Source organism: Panulirus ornatus, chromosome 73, assembly GCF_036320965.1.
Source record: "Panulirus ornatus isolate Po-2019 chromosome 73, ASM3632096v1, whole genome shotgun sequence".
Taxonomy (NCBI): Eukaryota; Metazoa; Arthropoda; class Malacostraca; order Decapoda; family Palinuridae; genus Panulirus; species Panulirus ornatus.
Genome location: NC_092296.1, coordinates 9,649,083 through 9,669,160, shown reverse-complemented (window position 1 = coordinate 9,669,160; position 20,078 = coordinate 9,649,083). Strand labels below are relative to the sequence as shown.

Below are 20,078 nucleotides of genomic sequence, written 5' to 3'. Positions count from 1 at the left end.
GGTCCAGTATACCTATATATGCAACATCATTACCTGATCATCTTCCGGATTTGTGCAACGTGCGCGCCCACGCCGATGCCTGTTGTCTGTGTTGCCCAACTCTGCCTGTCGGCGAATCCATCGTGTTACGGTTGACCGGTGAATACCAAGACGTCTCCTAATTTCAGAGTCGCTGTAGCCCTCATTATGAAGCTGTAGAATAGCTTCACGTGTCGCTTCTGAGGTCTCCACGGTAAAATTAGATATACCACAAAAACAACCTTTCGACATTGGCTAGCAGTGAACTATACCGACGCTGTTTCATTGTTTCAAAAATATATTGCATATCTCATTACATTTCCTGCATGGACACGAAATGGCGGTGTAAGATAACCTTTATGGACTGCCACGAACCCAGATGTGCTAGAGAATAATACAATATCAATAGTAAAACATATTCTTCCCAAATTACACCTATACAATATGAAGCTATTGTGTTTACCTCGCATCACATTGAGGTATGCTGCAGCTACCACATGCGGGGGTTGCCGCATGTAGCTGTGTGTGTCTCACAGTTATATTGCACACACCAATTCAAAAGTAGGGGTTCGTACTGCCTTGTATGATGTAATTTTATTGATAATTATATAATGCCGCTCTTGTGGAAAGTAACTTACATGGGTCTAGCATAGGACTCTGGAAACCTGTGGTTTCCAGGCACGTATACCAACCCTACCGGCATGGTACAACAGGTAGGTCAGTGATCTTTACAGACGTCTTCAGATCCCCTCTGCGCGATAGTTTTATTGTTGTGTGTACGTCAAGACGTACTATATATATATATATATATATATATATATATATATATATATATATATATATATATATATATATATATATATTCGTTAACAAGATGCCTTGATTAGGACATTCAGGTGCCCCTGCTGCCTCGGACATCGTATGAAAAATAAATCGACCACAACAGTTCGCATACTTGTATTGGAAATTCCCGTCGACAAATGTTTTTTTTGGGAAATACCACATTAAAATCAGGACGAGCATATTTCTCATGCTTTAGTCTGCTCTGTTGACACACTCCTGTTGATTCTGTGTCCACTTATTATTACACGTTAGGGAAGTAATATAGATACATATGGGGTCATTGAAAACCATCAGCGAAATTCCATTTTCTATGGTGAGTGTGGTAAATGGTGATATAGGTTGGTAGTCCTGGCTACGGCCGTCCTCAGAGATGTATGATCTATAATCGCGATAGAAATATATTTCCATCGTCGAGGACAAAGTGTATTCTTAAGATCACATTTTGTCTCATTCGTGGTTTACCATAAACAGACAAACAAGTAAAACATTTTTTAGAAATTGACTGACGTCAGAAGAGTCGGAATATATTATAAACGTGGACGACGTCTGAATCCGAATTGTTACATTGACTCTGACTTGGACGGACTGACATTCAAAATGTATACTTTATCATAGAACAAGAGTAATTTTCCTACATAAACGTTTAGTAACACACGCATGTAGCACAAGTACATAGAATATTAGTAAGTATATAGTCAAAAATGAATGTTACAAACGATAAAAGGCATTGCAAGTCATTTCATTGGATTGAAACAACGCCTTGCCATACAATAAAGCCCCGCTTCTGCTTCGAGATGGCGGACGAGCGCTTTCATTCCGAAACCGAAGATTACTATGTTTCTGGTTCATACGTTCATTTCCTGGGTTGTTGTGGTGAATAACAGTATCGCGTTGAGGGTTCCGAGAAGTGTAGTGGTGGAGGAGACTTCAGGGGACTAGAGACTGGTCACTGAGATACTCTGATTAAAACCTAATTTGCTGACACAAGTCTTGTGGTGGTGGAAAGGTGAGGGTATGTGGCCACAGGTGTCAGGTCGCCGGCTCGGTAGCTGCCAGCTGGCTTCGTGCTCCCGGCTCGGAGTTGAATGATGTTTGCATAAACAAAGGTCTAATTTCTAGCCAGGTATGAGTAACATTTGGAGATTAATGGTTGTAACCAATGTAGAGTGAGTGGTGAACTAGAGTTAGGTGTACTTAGTATAATTAGCACAGCTAGAAAATGTAGAAAACCTATGAACTCTGTAGACAGACACTTCGAAGTATATTACTATTCACTCAGATGACAGCTTATGATTATTCATCCCGGAATGTGTAACCCGCCATTCACATTATTACAGTTAACATTGTTTTAGTAAATTGGCGGTTTAGCTCATTTGAAAAACTTTTTTTTTTTCTTTTGGATGTCCAACATACAAACAGTAACAGACCACCGGGTCCTTTTGAAGCTTCATGTTTCCAGGTAAAGAAATTAGAAATCTGCTGTAAGAGTTCGCCCCACTGCCAAATATCCCTTATACGTGGCCACTTCATGCGTTATCACACCAGCAGACCACAAAAATAATGGTACATTTCCATTATGATCATGTACTTCTGGGGATGTTAGGTAAGATCTTCATAGGCTGTGGTCGACTTTGCGGGGAGCTACTGCACTGGGTCACAGTGAGCCTCGTAGGCTAGAATAAGCGGGTGAGTGGTGGCTTCTGTACTGGATCATGGTGACGTAGGGTAGCTTCGGTCAGCCGTGAAGCGGTGGCTAGTATACTGGATCACGGTGAGGTGGCCCAGAAATGGGCGATGAGAGTTGTGGCTACTTTACTGAGTTATGGTGGGGTAGGCTAGTGTCGGCTGGCCAGGGACTGGCAGCTCTTCTACTGGATCGCTTTGAGGTAGGGTAGGGTCGGCTGGCCAGGGAGCGGCAGCTTGTCTACTGGATCGCGGTGAGGTAGGCTAGGGTCGGCTGCCAGGTAGCGGCAGCTCGTCTACTGGATTTTATTGAGGTAGGCTATGGTCGGCTGGCCAGTTAGTGGCAGCTTATCTACTGGATTATATTGAGGTAAGCTAGGGTCGGCTGGCCAGGGAGTGGCAGCTAATCTACTGGATCGCATTGAGGTAGGCAAGGGTAGGTTGGCCAAAGAGCGGCAGCTTGTCTACTGGATTGCTTTGAGGTAGGCTAGGGTCGGCTGGCCGGGGAGTGGCAGCTCGTCTACTTGATCGCGTTGAGGTAGGCTAGGGTCGGCTGGCCAGGGAGCGGCAGCTTGTCTAATGGATCGCGGTGAGGTAGGCAAGGGTCGGATGGCCAGGGAGCGACAGCTTGTCTACTGGATCGGGGTGAGGTAGGCTAGGGTCGGCTGGGCAGGGAGCGGCAGTTTGTCGGCTGGGCAGGAAGTGGCAGCTCGTCTACTGGATCGTGTTGAGGTAGGCAAGGGTCGGCTGGCCAGGGAACGACAGCTTGTCTACTGGATCTCGGTGAGGTAGGATAAGGTCGGCTGGCCAGGGAGCGGCAGCTTGTCTACTGGATCGCGGTGAGGTAGGCAAGGGTCTGCTGGCCATGGAGTGGCATTTCGTCTACTGGATCGCGGTGAGGTAGGCTAGGGTCGGCTGACCAGGGAGTGGTAGCTCGTCTACTGGATAGCGCTGAGGTAGGCAAGGGTCGGCTGGCCTAGGATTGGCAGCTCGTCTATTGGATCGCGTTGAGGTAGGCTAGGGTCGGCTGGCCAGGGTGTGGCAGCTCGTCTACTGGATCGAGTTGAGGTAGGCAAAGGTCTGCTGGCCAGGGAGCGGTAGCTTGTCTACTGGATTGCGTTGAGGTCGGCTGCCCAGGGAGTGGCAGCTCGTCCACTGGATCGCGTTGAGGTAGGCTAGGGTCAGCTGGCCAGGGGGCGGCAGCTTGTCTACTAGATCTCGTTGAGGTAGACAAGGGTCGGCTGGCCAGGGAGCAGCAGCTTGTCTACTGGATCGCGGTGAGGTAGACTAGGGTCGGCTGGCCAGAGAGCGGCAGCTTGTCGGCTGGCCAGGGAGTGGCAGCTCGACTACTAGATCACGTTGAGGTAGGCAAGGGTTGGCTGGCCAGTGAGCGGCAGCTTGTCTATTGGATCTCGGTGAGGTATGTTAAGGTCGGCTGGCCAGAGAGCGGCAGCTTTTCTACTGGATCGCGGTGAGGTAGGCTAGGGTCGGCTGGCCAGGAAGCGGCAGCTTGTCTACTGGATCTCGGTGATGTAGGTTAAGGTCGGCTGGCCGGGGAGCGGCAGCTTTTCTACTGGATCGCGGTGAGGTAGGCTAGGGTCGGCTGGCCAGGGAGCGTCAGCTTGTGTACTGGATCTCGGTGAGGTAGGCTCGGGTCGGCTGGCCAGGGAGCGGTAGCTTGTCTACTGGATCGCTGTGAGGTAGGCTAGGGTCGGCTGGCCAAGGAGCGGCAGCTTGTCTACTGGATCTCGGTGAAGTAGGCTAAGGTCGGCTGGCCAGGGAGCGGCAGTTTGTCTACTGGATCGCGATGAGGTAGGGTAGGGTCCGCTGGCCAGGGAGCGGCAGCTTGTCTACTGGATCGCGGTGAGGTAGGCTAAGGTCGGCTTGCCAGGTAGCGGTAGCTTGTCTACTGGATCGCGGTGAGGTAGGCTAGGGTCGGCTGGGCAGGGAGCGGCAGCTTGTCTACTGGATCGCGGTGAGGTAGGCTAAGGTCAGCTGGCCAGGGTGTGGCAGCTCGTCTACTGGATTATATTGAGGTAGGCTAGGGTCGGCTGGCCAGTGAGTGGCAGCTCGTATACTGGATCGCGTTGAGGTAGGCAAGGGTAGGCTGGCGAAAGAGCGGCAGCTTGTCTACTGGATCGCGGTGAGGTAGGCAAGGGTCGACTGGCCAGGGTGTGGCAGCTCGTCTACTGGATCGAGTTCAGGTAGGCAAAGGTCTGCTGGCCAGGGAGCGGTACCTTGTGTACTGGATCACGTTGAGGTACACACAGCAAAAAAACTATCGCGCGTTTTTTGTACGAAACAAAATGACGCACCAGACGTGGAATAATGGAACAGTCAACATTTTCCTGTGAGATGGTGGTAGCCATGATGTCCCTGCCTGTGGGTGTCCTCACCTATCTAATGGCAACGATATATCCTTCCGTATGTAGTACAGTAGATGGGATACGTAAATTGAGCATGTGAATGTAATATTCTGCACAGTAATGTATATTGCAGTAATCATTATCTCTTGCAAAGTGTCAAATTCGTGGTGTAAAATAATATACTACATGGTAGCTACGACACCCTGCTTCATACCGGCGGTGATTTATCTGTCTGCTGGTTTAGATTAATCAGCAACCTCACAAAATATGTAGTATCACCTGTGTGACTGATAACAGTATGTCACAAACCTGGCACCACATTATAGCATTTAGTAAACCAACATGAAAAGTAATGACTCTTTTCATGGATCTGCATTAGTTAACTTCCCTTTAACAGTGAAAATCAGATTTCTATATAACATGACCATAGACATGTTGTTGGAGGTTAAGAAAGTAATCTTCGACTATAAGTTTATTATCTCAATACTTGGTATAACCTCCTCCCGTTGCCAACACTTCATTGAGCCTTCGAGGCATGGGTGCGACTAACGTTTGCGTTAAGCTCCTACCAGAATGGCTTCGTAGATGTTCCCATGCTTGTAAAGCATCATTTACGACTGTAGCACGATATCGATGTTGTCGGTCAGGCATGCCTTTCTGCATGGCCGTCCATACGTGCTCTATCGGGTTGAGATCAAGCGATTTTGCAGGATGTGGCAACACTGTTATACGTGGATGGCGAGCATACCACGCCTTTACAACCCTGGATGTGTGAACTGGGCTGTTATCTTGGACGAGGTAAAATGGCCCCGGCTCTGGAAACGGCATAGCCCCCACTGAAGGTAGCAGGACCTCCTCCAGTATCTCAACGTATCTAGGTCCGGTCAACTGGCCAGGCCCGACATCCACCAATTCACCGACACCAGCACCATGGATCCAACCAAATAGTCCTGCACTGACGCGCCCACTCCTCCTGCTACCCACCACATGTTATGTCTCGTATCTGGTTATATAAAATGTATAAAATTACACAAGACAGTGTGTCTTAATCATATTAGTGCAACTGATGCTGCAATATAGATTAAGATAAGTAAATTAAGAAATATTAACTAACTTAATATATAATAATTATTTATGATATCACATCGTAAATGGAGATTATTGCTACAGTATTTACATATGTCGTATAAAGTGATCATGATCACTATTATTCACTTAAAAATAATGACTGTGCATAACTAAAATGTAATACTGCAGCACAACAGGACGTTTCAAGCAGCAAACGACTGTGGTGGCTGTGGCTCCCTGGTTTCAAAGCACTTCCGGAACGGTTGGTCATGTTGGCCTCACCAGAAATTGTCATTATAAAATGGAAAATATGTTATATAGCATAACCTGTGTGTGTGTGTGTGTGTGTGTGTGTGTGTGTGTGTTTCTGAGAGAGAGAGAGAGACAGACAGACAGAGAAAGAGCTAACCTGGTGTTAAGATGCCGCCAAACATGTTTGTTTGTAGGGGGACCATCGCTGAAAAAGGTTTTTTCATCACAAAAGATGACGTTCTCCCAAAACTGATGTGGCTTGTCCGCATACTCCAACGCATACTCCACCCTGCTCTCCATGTTTGCCTCACTTAACACAGGTTTTGTTGCTGGTATGCGACCACGTAGCCCCTCAGAGTGACGTCTGTTTCGGACAGTTTGAGGGATGCACTGCAGACCAAGAGTATCCCGAATGTTGCTAGCGGGCTTGAAGGGGGCAGCAGCAATGACAGCTGCTATGGCCTAAGGAAAGGATGACATATTGCAAATATAACATGTGATGTGGTTATTTACATAACATCAAGTGGTCCAGTATACCTATATATGCAACATCATTACCTGATCATCTTCCGGATTTGTGCAACGTGCGCGCCCACGCCGATGCCTGTTGTCTGTGTTGCCCAACTCTGCCTGTCGGCGAATCCATCGTGCTACGGTTGACCGGTGAATACCAAGACGTCTCCTAATTTCAGAGTCGCTGTAGCCCTCATTATGAAGCTGTAGAATAGCTTCACGTGTCGCTTGTGAGGTGTCCATGGTAAAATTAGATATACCACAAAAACAGCCTTTCGACATTGGCTCGCAGTGAACTATACCGGCGCTGTTTCATTGTTTCAAAAATTTATAGCATGTCTCATTACATTTCCTACATGGACACGAAATGGCGGTGTAAGATAACCTTTATGGACTGCCACGAACCCAAATGTGCTATAGATTAATACAATATCAATAGTAAAACATATTCTTCCCAAATTACACCTATACAATATGAAGCTATTGTGTTTACCTCGCATCACATTGAGGTATGCTGCAGCTACCACATACGGGGGTTGCCGCATATAGCTGTGTGTCTCTCACAGCTATATTACACCAATTCAAAAGTAGGGGTTCGTACTGCCTTGTATGATGTAATTTTATTGTTATTGATATAATGCCGCTCTTGTGGCACGTAACTTACATGGGTCTAGCATAGGACTCTGGAAACCTGTGGCTTCCAGGCACGTATACCAACCCTACCGGCATGGTACAACAGGTAGGTAAGTGATCATTACAGACGTCTTCAGACCCCCTCTGCGCGATAGTTTTTTTGTTGTGTGTACGCTATGGTCAGCTGGCCAGGGAGCGGCAGCTTGTCTACTGGATCACTGAGGTAGGCTAGGGTCGGCTGGCCAGGGAGCGACACCTTGTCTACTGGATCGCACTGAGGTATGATAGGGTCGGCTGGCCAGGGAGCGGCAGCTTGTCTACTGGATCGCGCGATGAGGTAGGCTAAGGTGAACCGGAGTGACTAGAGGTTGGTGCTCAGAGGTCGCATGATCACTCTCCTTGATAATGTTTTGTCCATACGGGTGGTGGAGAGCAGTAACCTTAACAACTTAATGGAAGTTATGAGTGTCTGTGAAAAGGAGTGGGGGAAATGGCAGCAATAATGAAGGCTGCATAGAGAATGAGGTCCCTGCATCAGAGTTTATTAGCAGCCAAATACTTCGGGTGACTATATTTGAGTATGGCTAAACCTTGATAACAATGAAGTAGGCAATATAAATGGAAATATTATCATCATTACTGTAACCACAATTTCATACTAAAGATATTATGTAGATTATGTAAAAGTTGTGAAATTTGGCTTATAACTATCTAAACTTGATAATCAAATTGAAATGTTCAATTTAGGCAACTGATTGTATCCATTCCCTGTGAACATGGTTGTGTTTTATTGTTTGACAGAGAGAACAGGAGCTGCAAAGGTGACCTCCCTCCAGCGAACGTGATGGGCATGAGACGTCTCCCCGTTGAGCGACAGGCGAATATTGCACGACAAAGGAATACACCACAGAACTCCAGCGAAGAATGAACGCCTGAGGGAACAGCACACATCCCGAGCGAAACTCAGATTCTGGTCTGAAGCAGTGTTCACGGAGGTGATGTATGTGTCTCCAACTCTCATGGCAAGGTTCACTGCTGGAGGAGGAACTGTACCAGGCAGGAAGTTAATGATTTGTTGCTGTTCAAATATTTAGAACGTCGTATTTATGGTAATAAAAAATTCATGCGGATTCCCAAATGTTAATGATATACTGTTTATACAACACAAATGATATAAATCCTGCCGAACCAGTACAATAAACGTTAAAATCATACAATGTTCCACAGGCACAAATGACCGAGCCAACATGAGCGAGGAGGCCCGTACATGTCACTTTACCTACTGCATCTGGAGGAAAGTGATATTACATGGCCTGGGCGACGTTTTCCACATTGGAGGTCGCTTTACTGCAACGACTGTAGCAGTGACTGCTGAAGGAACGTTTCTTGCCGTCTCTTCGGGCGAGGGGTTTACCTCTCCCTGCCGGGCATGTCATTTCTATTAGCGACAGGTTCCCCGTCCACACTGCTCGTGTTGTTGAACGCTGGTCCCTAGGAACAAGACACCCTACAGCTTCTGGACTAGGCCAGCAAATGGGTGGACCTGATTGTCATTGAACATATTTGGGCAGAAATGGCGTACACTTGGCCACCAGGAGACGAGAAGTGTAGCCATCAACTACTGAACCACGTCCACGCCCTTCGGGAACTCTGCAGGCTGGACAGGGTATTGAATTGTACCTAAAAGTTGGGTTTTATTTGTCTCTAGAAATTGATAAGTTTGTTATTGTTTAGTATACATTAGTGTCAATAATAAGCAGAGGACAATGTGTACTTATACGAAATGTAGAGGAAATATGTGTATGTGATTTATTCACGTTATGGATGGTTGTTCTTGCCCAGTTGTGAATTAAATGGCAGCCACCAACATTTTTGTTTTTCTCTCCAGCTGTATTAATTTATGATCGAGTGATAACGATTAAAGTAAGATATTTGATCTTTTGTTTGATTTTATGTCTATTGTTTTTAAGCTGTATTAAAGGCAAACCCTTCCACCACCACATAGCAACGCACTAGTGTGACACGATCGAAGAATCATCAGTAAAGAGAAAGAAATCAATGATTTGGGTATCGGCCAATTTTACTGCTGACGAATGATGGAGTGTATCCATGTCCTGCTTACGAAAAGGACAAATCCATAGTGATAGGAGTATCCAAGTGAATATCATAATGGGGAAATCGTGTGGCATAATTGTAACCTATTTCCATAATATCAGTAGTGTTCAGTTAAGTATACACCTTGCTGCTCAGATACTAAACCGTACAACAGCAGCACTTGGTTCAGTGGTTTGCATTAACCACTTGTAGCCTTCTCCTACCTTCAGCTTGATAGATATTACACCCTCTCTAACTGAAATGTCTGAGGTACATTTTAATGGTTAGGATGATGAATGAGGATGAATGTCACTAGACCATCGTAGAAGTTGATGGTATAGAGATAAGTTCTACTTTCATCCACAGAGGATAATGACATTATGTATAGTTGTATACATGTACCACAGATATCTATAGATAAGCATTGCTCTTACCGTACCAAAAACTAAAAAGTTATACGAAAGAATTGGAAGCAAATATTTCGGTATAATGTTGAAACAGTGATTATAAGAGGGATACTGTGTGCCAATGTTTATGAAATTTTGCTGAGAAAAAATGTAGATACAATGATATATCTATGTGCTCCCAACAGTGAGAAGCATAGAAATTCTCAGTGGAATAAGGGTAATAACAGAAAAGAAATACAGAATCTTGAACATTTTTCAGAGATACAAAAGAATATTTTATAGGAAATATACAAAGATGACTAAATACTTTACTACATCTCTTATTATATAAACAGTATGTATTTCTCATACAAGAAGTTTTCCATTCGTTTTCAGCAATTCAAAATATGCATGTACATACAGTCTATCATAAGGTGAGAACAAAATGTGTTCTGATATATACTAATCAATACTGCTTTGCACTAAATGAATATCACACGATCAATTGTTTCCTTTTATCACAATATTTAAGAATGAGGTGAAATGTAAGAGTATTAGGGAAATCTAAATTACAATAAATCACCAGTACAAATTCAAGAAAGGAAAACGAAAAAAGAAAAGTATGTTCTTGAGCTATGAAGAAAATTCTGTGTCATTTAACAAAACGTCAAGTTTATATTAAGTTTTCCCCATTGCTAAAGCAAAACATAAAATTTATACCACATATAAGTAGAACAAAGGACTTTATTCTTTGCAGAAATTATGGCAGATTTGAGTAGCTTACAATTACCTTTAGGTTTCCCGTTTTCTTTGGTAGTTAAGGTGCATATTTCCCGTTTTCTAATAGTTCTTAATCGACCTCCAGATGGCGTTACTGCCAGCATCACAAAAATCAGTATGTCAAAGTCTTTAAGTTGCGCTTCTTTGTATGTGTTTATCGCTGAGCTCGGCCGCCATTTGCAGTCTTATTTGTATCGTCTCCCAAGACGGACGTGTTCTTACGCTCTGTATTTAAAGTCTGTGTTGCCTGATGTCGTAGCGTCTACTCGTCTTTTCGGTAAGTCAGACTTTGCTTACCACTATGGCAATGTTTCTGTGCATTTTTCCTTGACAAGTGGGGCTTCCATGAGCTTTTATTCCGCGTATCAATACGTAGGAAGGATTACACAGCTCGTAGCTAGGATGCCATTTTGGGTTCGTTTAGAATGCCATGATCAACTCTCTACTTTCAGCCTTTCTGTCTTCAGTTACCCTTCAATGCTTTCTTCGGATTATTTACATATATCTAAATTTGATGTATGTTTACTAGTGTTAATTATATGTGAAGTGCTGCTTCCGGTAGCCTTGTACGTTCGTGTTTTAACTCTAGTCTTTATAGAGGTGTTTTTCACTCGGTGCAGTGTTTATAAAGAAAGTGATTTTTAAAAATTAATGCAATATTTTGCTATTTGTCCGTATGCTCAGGGCTGGGATCAGGATAAACATACATAGTTACGCCAGTCAGGCAAGCCACCACTGATCCCGAGCGGTGGTAGCCATAACTACATGCGCAGTGACATTGCGCAGGGCAATGTGCAGTCGTAGCTGTTCCGACCACAGTCTCGTACCAGCTACTGACCTGTACGGAGCTGTTGCCGGTCTTTCAGAGCTAGGTTGTAGCTATTCCTCCCTGTGTTGTCGCTACCCTTGCTTAGGTTTGAAGGTTTTTTGAAAGTTATTGTTCATCAATATCTTTTATAAGGTTGTTCTATGCAAAATCGATCTTTCATTGAAGGTTGTCCTTAAGAGAACTCCGCTTGGCCTTTGTGCGACCGGCTCCGCCTTGAAACTTTTCTGCATGAAACAATTGCCCGATCTTTCTTTTTTCGGGATAGTTTTTTTTCCCACTATCTGGGATGGTTTGGCATTCCAGATTTTGAGGTTAGGCCCCTTTAGGATGGACATAGGTAAGCCATCCACTGCCCCCGTAGGGGGTAGTGGTAACGGACGCATCCATAAAAAAGAAGAAACGCTGATTTTGTGTTGGCCCATACGACCAGAGCAACGACTCTTGCTTCCCTCAGTCTCTTCCTAATCAGAAACGTCATTGATGGTAGGTTTGGACATGTTGAAACGATCAGGAAACTGGTTAGTGGTGATTTGATAAGTCGACGAAACAGGTAGCGGAGCTACTTAAGTTGACGAAGTTCCATATTCATGACGTGGTCTCGATACCCATTGCCATGAATTCATGCAGGGGAGTCATCTACTGAACTGATGTCATGGATATGTCAGAGGACGACATTGTGAAGGAACTAGCAAACGAGGACGTTATCGCTGCCTGGCTCATCACCAAAGTTATCAATGGCCAACGGCGTAGAACTCCCCTGATTAACCTAACCTGCGGGAAAGCTCGGCTACCGGAAAATATCTCTATTGGTTACATGCGATGTCAAGTTCTTCCCGACATTCCGAATCCCTTACGTTGCTTTAAATGCCAGGAATTTGGCCGCTCCTTAAAGCGTTGCACTCTTTCTGCCAAATGTGGGGGGGAAGTGTGGTAAGGAGGGTCATACCGCTGAGGATTGTATGGCTAATAGGATGTTGTGTGTTAACTGCGATGGCAGCCACCCAAGGTGGGACCGGGCCTGTCCTCGGTTCCAGTTTGAGAAGGCCGTCTGTGCAGTCAAGACACAAAATAACATCTCTTATGGTGAGGGTAGGAGGAGGGTTAAGGAGTCTCGTGAAACCTCTAAACTTAATGAATCCTACGCGTCGGCTTTGAAATGTAATCCGGTTATGCGAACAATCTCGACACAATCCTTGTGACACCCCGATCGTCAGTTCCAAATATCCAGCTCCATTCAACTCTACACCTACACCTAATCCTCCAACCACAGTCCAGAACAAATCCTATACCAATACCACATCCTCATTCCGTCCTACATGAAGGAAAAAGAACAACTCTAACTCATATTCAAACCATGATTAAACTTGGAATACAAACTGCGTGTCGTCATTGTTCCGGTACCTCCAACTGGGAGGCCTCTGGTTCACATGTCTTCTTCGTTGGAGGACATAAACTTGGTGGATGCCAGACAATCCACATCCAGGGACCATGTATGGTCGCCTTGGGACTCGCCCAAGTCTCGACATAAACGGGCTGAGAAACCTGGTCGGTTAAATAACTCTTAAACCAACACGTTCAACATAATTCATTGGAATTGTAGTGTATAGGCCTTAGGCAAAAGCAAGCACAACTACAAATTTTGCTTGCACTGTATAGGCCTACCGTGATCTGTTTACAAGAGACACTTCTAAACGGCACAGTCGAAGACTGTTCCGTTGTAGATAGCTAACACTCGTATAGAAGAGACGAGAATCGTGGGGTAGCTATCTATGTACACCAGAATTTGCCTCACACACGAGTGACTTTAAAACCTAATCTAGACGTTAACGCATGTAGAATAAAATTTAGTGATACATACCTGGCCATATGTTGGATATATTGCTGCAGTTCAAATGCACTTGATAATGATGAGTCAAATTGGCGTGTTAATCAATACCTAACCGTAAAGTAGTTTCAGGAGACTTCAATGTTCATCATTATCAGTGGGGAAGTATCCGGGCAGACGCCAGGGAGGAACAAATGGTCGATTATGTAATCAATGCCACCCTCACTCTTCTGAACGATGATAGTGGAACTCGTGTAGATGAACGGACTGGCAATATCTCGGCAATTGATTTATCCTCGTCATCGCCAGATATGCTTACTAGATTATTACAAGAAAAACATCTGATTTAACATTGTCAGTGTACTCTGGGGCAACTCGAGTAATATTGACAAATTGATGGTCTTTCTCAGAGAAACAGAATTGATCCAGATGATGTAAGGTGGTTCGTTGGTGGTTCTCTGTGGAGGGTTTGGCTTTGGTGTAAGGCTCCTCCTACTTGGGCATGGTAGGTGGACATGTCGACACATTAAACGGTCGGCCTTGAGGGGACGTGGTGGTTATTTTCCGGGGCAGCTGCGCCATGGGGTTGAGCTGGCGGTCCTCCGAATGAATTATCATCATCTATGTGCATGACGTGGTGGAGGACTATCTTTCGTCTGTCCTATCTCTTCGCACTCTTGGGAAAACTGCAACAGTGGCTGCTGTTCCGACTGGGCTGTGTTTGCCGCCACGTTAGCATTACAATTTATCTATCATATGATTATTATTTCTCTATCTTTTTCTATTTTTCTATTAAGATAGGTATTTAGGTGTGACAAATCACATACTAAATAGGATTACAGGTCCTAATGACCTTCCTCATAGGTCGATGGCCGTAAATGCCAACAAACAACATACGTAGTCTGCCGGCTTCGTGGTCTCCGCTTGGAGTTGATTGCTTCATAAAAAAGAGTGTTTTACTTATAGCCAGGTTAATGAGTCATGGGAGACCATTGGCTGTAACCACTGGTGAATGACTGGTCAACTATAGGTGAACATGGTGGAAGTGTGGACAACTCTGTAGTTCCTGCTGCAAGAAAGATGTAGATTAAAGTAATTCGTCTGGAACTTTGGTTTATGTTACGATTCGTTCAGGCAACAGCTTTTAATTGCTCACAGTCTTTTGGAACGTCTGACCCCTCCAAATAGGTTATTACAGTTATATGGTTGTTTGCCTTAATTAGCAGTTTAGCTCAACATGCGAATAATGACTACCTACCTTTTGTATTTGCAGTATACAAACAATAAGAGACCAGCTTTTGAAGCTCCTTTTACTGGTAAATGATGACATACAGTTGCATCTTGTTTACCCTAACGTTTCACAGATTAAGAATTGTAAGGATAACAATGCTAGTGAGAGGTTTTTGTCCTCGCAGTTGTCACCTATTTTTAGCATATATTTAAAGATGGTTGATAATAGATTAGCCTATAATGTACCCATGACTTTACATCTATCTTGCACACTGGTAGATGTTATATACAACATTTCGTAATTCAGCTTAATAGAAAAATATGCCTTAATGTATTCAAGCTGAAATGGAAATTAAGACACAGTTCATTTCCAGACTTCCAGTCAAACAACGGGTTGGATATGATCTTCCGACCACTGTCGAGGACCACGTCACCCTCAGTCGAGGACCACCTCGCCCTTAGTAGAGGACCACGTCACCCTCAGTCGCCCGCTGACCTCGCAAGAGGGAGGGAGGAAGCCGTCATGAGAGCACTCAAGTGTCTTGCCTCAAGGAGGATGGTACCTCCTTTCACGTGTAAGTTTGATAGTGGGGTAAACCTTCATCGAGTCAAGGAAGGTGGTAGCTCCTTCACGTGTAAGTTTGATAGTGGGGTAAACCTTCGTCGAGTCAAGGAGGTTGGTACCTCCTTCACTTGTAAGTTTGATAGGGGGTAAATCTTCATCGAGTCAAGGAGAGTGGTACCTCCTTCACGTGTGAGTTTGATTAGGGGTAAACCTTCGTCGAGTCAAGGAGGGTGGTACCTCCTTCACGTGTAAGTTTGATAGGGGGTAAACCTTCGTCGAGTCAAGGAGGGTGGTACCTCCTTCACGTGTAAGTTTCATAGGGGGGTAAACCTTCGTCGAGTCGAGGCGTGAACCACCGACATAAATGATTGACATGACGGTATGTGGCAGACTGGGACCCTCCCTGTGACTTATGTCACGATTGGGAGCATTTGGTTCCTCTAGGAGCGCTATGCTTTCATGGTATTGTTAGCCGGGAGACAATGATTCTGTGTCGGAGAGTGAGTTGCCGTAGCACCCTAGGGAGGGAGAGAGAGAGAGACATTAAACCCGGTGCGTGGCAGTAAGACTGTTGCGTGTTAGCGAATGACTCGCTCGTTATGTGTCATGCGTCTTCGTCTGTCTTGGAGTGATCCGCCGCCGTGTATCAGGATGGGACGTGCCAATGCGCCAGGATATGAGGTGCAGACGCATGTCAGTTGGTGAGATCGTCGTTTGAAATTGAACGGCTTTGATTTTAGAGGACGAGTCGGGCGTTGTTGTTTGTCATTGTTGAGGGGAGGAGGGAGAGAACCTCTCGTCGTGTGCCAGAGAACAACAGACCGCCGCGGTAAACTATCGTACATCGGGGCATGAGCCCACGACGTGTGGTCGAATCGAAGCCACTGACTTCTGTCAGGGAGTGAGTAGCGTTTCTCCACCGTCAGATAGGAAGCCGCCCTTGTGTGCCAGGGAGTTAGTGGGAACAGTGTGTCCTAGAGTGAGGTGCCAACATGTGCTAGAGAAAGAGCCAGAGAATCTGTCAGTGTGAGCAGCCATTCTTTGCCACGGGAGTTTGTTAGGAAGTGAGCAGCGGTTTTGTTTTGTCGCCACTGTAGTAGTGTGAGGTAGGAAGCCAGCCTTCTGCATCAGGGAGTTAGTCATGTATTGTGTCATGGTGTGAACTACCCACGTATGTTACAGACAAAACCACCGACGTGTTTTTGCCTCTGAAGCGTGTGTGTCAGGAAGGAAGTAATCGTAACGGAGTTAGGCCATGAAGTGTATCTGGGAGTGAGCTACCGATGTGTATCAGAGACGATGCCACCGACGTCTATCAGGGAGTGAGCAGTGTTTTTAGTGTGTCAGGTAAGAAGCCATACCGTTGCGTGTCAGAGAGAGAGAATCGAATTTGGTTTGCCATGAAGTGAGCTACCGACACACGTGTGTAAGAGACGAAGCTCATCGATGACTGTTGGAGAGTGAGCAAAGTTTTTGAGTTCGTCGAAGTAACGTATGTTGAAGTAAGCTACCGACATGTATCACAAACTGAGCCACCGACGCCTGTCGAGAGTGAGTAACGCTTTCTTTTCACATTTATAGTGTGTAAGGCAGGAAGCCGCAATGTATGTATAAACGAATTAGTCGAAGTAGATTGTCGAGGAATGAACCAACGACGCGAAACTAAAGCGTCCCTTTAGGACATTTGTTATAGATAATGCCAGACGACTATTTTCCACTTGCATGGTTTATGGGTCGTCAAAGTAAAGCTTTACATTCAGTCTTTTATTTAGGCTAACGGTAGACTGTTTTATATAGGTTTTGTGGGACACATATGTGAGTCGTCGAATTAAAGTTTTACTTGAGGAAATTTCCTCTGGCTAACACATGTGCGTGCTACATGGGTCATCAAAGAAAAGCTGCACGTTGGTGACTTTACTCTGGCTTCGCCAGAAAATTTCATTTTGCTGTTGAGGGCATCACAGGTAATCAAAGTAAAGCCTTACTGAGTTTATGCTGAACAATGCCAAACGATATTTGGCAGTTCTATCGAGCTCCACAGGTCATCAAAATAGGCTTCACTTTGGGAATAATATGTTTTTGGCACATGACTGGCGATTATGTTTAGCTTTTAGGGAGTGATATGAGCTTAAGGTATTAGTCGTTAGGTTGTGTTAGGGAGCGAGTTGCCGTAGTCTCCCAAGGAGAGAGCCACTGCTGGGGGTGGTGGTGGCTGACACCCTACTGTCAGGGAGTGAATCGCCGGCATGTGTCGGGCTTCATTGTCAGTCTTGGAGTGCGCTGACGTCCTGTGTCAGCAGGAAACGGACCAACACGCGCCAGGCTGTGAGATGCTGACGTATGTCAGCTGGTGAGACATCATTGGAAAAAGCGGCTCTGATTGTACAGTCCTTCTTGTTTAACAGGAAGGGAATACCTTACGTTTCTCAGAGAACAAGCCGTCGTAGTGCACTGTCGTACGTCAAGACGTACGTACATATATATATATACTCGTTAACAATATGCCTTGATTAGGACATTCAGGTGCCCCTGCTGCCTCGGACATCGTATGAAAAATAAATCGACCACAACAGTTCGCATACGTGTCTTGGAAATTCCCGTCGACAAAGGTTGTTTTGGGAAATACCACATTAAAAGCAGGACGAGCATATTGCTCATGTTTTAGTCTGGTCTGTTGACACACTTCTGTTGATTCTGTGTCCACTTATTATTACACGTTAGGGAAGTACTATAAATACATATGGGGTCATTGGAAACCATCGGGGAAATTCCATTTTCTATGGTGAGTGTGGTAAATGGTGATATAGGTTGGTAGTCCTGGCTATGGCCGTCCCCGGAGATGTACTATCTATAATCGCGATAAAAATATATTTCCATCGTCGAGGACAAAATTTATTCTTAAGATCACATTTTGTCTCAGTCGTGGTTTACCGTAAAAAACAAACAAGTAAAACATTGTTTAGAAATTGACTGACGTCAGAAGAGTCGGAATATATTATAAACGTGGACGACGTCTGAATCCGAATTGTTACATTGACTCTGACTTGGACGGACTGACATTCAAAATATATACTTTATTATAGAGCAAAAGAAATTTTCCTACATAAACTTTTAGTAACACACGCATGTAGCACGAGTACATGGAATATTAGTAAGTGTATAGTCAAAAATGAATGTTACAAAACGATAAAATGCCATGCAAGTCATTTCATTGGATTGAGACAACGCCTTGCCATACAATAAAGCCCCGCTTCTGCTTCGAGATGGCGGAGGAGCGCGGTCATTCCGAAACCGAAGATTACTATGTTTCTGGTTCATACGTTCATTTCCTGGGTTGTTGTGGTGAGTGAAAATATCGCGTTGAGGGTTCCGGGAAGTGTAGTGGTGGAGGAGACTTCAGGAGACTAGAGAAGAGGTAAGGTACTGGTCACTGAGATACTCGGGGTAAAACCCAATTTGTTGACACAAGTCTTGTGGTGGTGGAAAGGTGAGGATATGTGGCCACGGGTGTCAGGTCGCCGGCTCGGTAGCTGCCAGCTGGCTTCGTGCTCCCGGCTCGGAGTTGAATGATGTTTGCATAAACACAGGTCTTATTTCTAGCCAGGTATGAGTAACATTTGGAGATTAATGGTTGTAACCAATGTAGAGTGAGTGGTGAACTAGAGTTACGTGTACTTAGTATAATTAGCACAGCTAGAAAATGTAGAAAACCTATGAACTCTGTAGACAGACACTTCGAAGTATATTACTATTCGCTCATATGACAGCTTATGATTATTCATCCCGGAATGTGTAACCCGCCATTCACATTATTACAGTTAACATTGTTTTGGGAAATTGGCGGTTTAGCTCATTTGAATTTTTTTTTTTTCTTTTGGATGTCCAACATACAAACAGTAACAGACCACCGGGTCCTTTTGAAGCTTCATGTTTCCAGGTAAAGAAATTAGAAATCTGCTGTAAGAGTTCGCCCCACTGCCAAATATCCCTTATACGTGGCCACTTCATGCGTTACCATAGCAGTAGACCACAAAAATAACGGTACATTTCCATTATGATCATGTACTTCTGGGGATGTTAGGTAAGATTTTCATAGGCTGTGGTCGGCTTTGCGGGAGCTACTGCACTCGGTCACAGTGAGGTAGGCTAGAATAAGTGGGTGAGTGGTGGCTTCTGTACTGGATCATGGTGATGTAGGGTAGCTTCGCTCACCCGCGAAGCGGTGGCTAGTATATTGGATCACGGTGAGGTGGCCCAGAAATGGGCGATGAGAGTTGTGGCTACTTTACTGAGTTATGGTGAAGTAGGCTAGCGTCGGCTGGCCGGGGAGTGGCAGCTAGTCTACTGGATCGCATTGAGATAGGCTAGGGTCGGCTAGCCAGGGAGCAGCAGCTTGTCTACTGGATTGCGTATAGGTAGGCTAGGGTCGGCTGGCCAGGGACTGGCAGCTCGTCTACTGGATCTCGGTGAGGTAGGCTAGGGTCGGCTGGCCAGGGACTGGCCAGCTCGTCTACTGGATCGCTTTGAGGAAGGCTAGGGTCGGCTGGCCAGGGAGCGGCAGCTTGTCTACTGATCCGGTGAGGTAGGCTATGGGTCGGCTGGCCAGGGAGTGGCAGCTCGTCTACTGGATTATATTGAGGTAGGCTATGGTCGGCTGGCCAGTGAGTGGCAGCTCGTCTACTGTATCGCTGTGAGGTAGGCAAGGGTCGGCTGGCCAGGGAGCGGCAGCTTGTCTACTGGATCGCGGTGAGGTAGGCTAGGGTCGGCTGGCCAGGAGCGGCAGTGTCGGCTGTGCAGGATTGCAGTCGTCTACTGGATCGGTTGAGGTAGGCAAGGGTCGGCTGGCCAGGGAGCGGCAGCTTGTCTACTGGATCTCGGTGAGGTAGGCTAGGGTTGGCTGGCCAGGGAGCGACAGCTTGTCTACTGGATCGCGAGTGAGGTAGGCTAGGTCGTACTGGATCGGTGAGGTAGGCAAGGGTCGGCTGGCCAGGAG

The 20,078-nt window shown here is 45.4% G+C and overlaps 2 long non-coding RNA genes across 6 annotated transcripts in view; both read left to right on the top strand.

Annotated features, from left to right (window-relative positions):
* The first annotated feature begins 1,672 nt into the window (after positions 1–1,672).
* On the top strand, positions 1,673–9,312 carry LOC139748198 (uncharacterized). Of its 2 annotated transcripts, none has more exons than XR_011712562.1 (3): positions 1,673–1,984; positions 8,178–8,432; positions 8,604–9,312. It is a non-coding gene; the product is annotated as an uncharacterized lncRNA (long non-coding RNA). The 2 variants fall into 2 exon arrangements; XR_011712563.1 differs by having other exon boundaries at positions 1,676–1,867.
* A 1,427-nt stretch (positions 9,313–10,739) lies between these two features.
* LOC139748202 (uncharacterized) overlaps positions 10,740–20,078 on the top strand; it is a 68,728-nt gene continuing 59,389 nt past the window's right edge. Inside the window, exons 1-2 of one of the 4 annotated variants that reach the window (XR_011712604.1) lie at positions 10,740–10,913; positions 14,895–15,095. This is a non-coding gene — a long non-coding RNA (uncharacterized lncRNA). The remainder of the gene's footprint in view (positions 10,914–14,894; positions 15,096–20,078) is intronic. The other 3 variants (XR_011712606.1, XR_011712605.1, XR_011712603.1) reach the window with 3 other exon arrangements.